Here is a 684-nt window from a genome sequence, read left to right as displayed (position 1 = left end):
AACTGCCTAGGGTAATTTATTATGCTTCTAGGACTTTAGATGTTGCACAAGCAAATTACACCACAACTGAAAAAGAGCTTTTAGCTATTGTATTTGCTCTGGATAAGTTTAGGTCTTATTTGCTTGGTTCTAGAATTTTTGTTTTCACTGACCATGCAGTTTTAAGTTCCTATTGAAGAAAGCTGATTCTAAACCAAGGTTGATAAATGGATGCTCTTTCTCCAAGAGTTTGATTTGGAGATCCGTGATAGGAGTGGATCACAAAATTTGGTGGCTGACCACTTTAGCAGGACTGAAGGAGTTGTTGATATGATGTCTATCAGAGATAAATTTCCTGATGAACAACTTTTGAATATTTTTGTTTCTTTCCCCACCCCTTGGTTTGCCAATATTGTAAATTATTTGGTTGCATCTGTTTTTCCTCCACTTGCATCTAGAGCTCAAAATGATAAACTTAAGAGTGATGCTAAATATTATGTTTGGGATGATCCCTATTTGTGGAGATTGTGTACTGACCAGGTTACTAGAAGATGCATTCCAGATCATGAGATTGAGTCAGTCCTTCAGTTTTGTCATTCTTCTGCAGTGGGTGGCCATCTTGGTACCCAAAGGACAGCACGAAAGGTGCTTGACTCTGGATTTTATTGGCCCACCATCTTCAAAGATGCGTGGAGGATTTGTAGC

The 684-nt window shown here is 38.6% G+C and overlaps 1 long non-coding RNA gene across 1 annotated transcript in view; it reads left to right on the top strand.

The window, feature by feature from the left end:
- Positions 1-23, top strand: part of LOC109329584 — a 7,139-nt gene extending 7,116 nt beyond the window's left edge. The window contains exon 3 of the long non-coding RNA XR_002105553.1: positions 11-23. This is a non-coding gene — a long non-coding RNA (uncharacterized LOC109329584). The remainder of the gene's footprint in view (positions 1-10) is intronic.

This window comes from Lupinus angustifolius, chromosome LG16 (assembly GCF_001865875.1).
Source record: "Lupinus angustifolius cultivar Tanjil chromosome LG16, LupAngTanjil_v1.0, whole genome shotgun sequence".
Taxonomy (NCBI): domain Eukaryota; kingdom Viridiplantae; phylum Streptophyta; class Magnoliopsida; order Fabales; family Fabaceae; genus Lupinus; species Lupinus angustifolius.
Note: the sequence above shows the minus strand (reverse complement) of the source record. Positions and strands in the feature narration are given on the sequence as shown.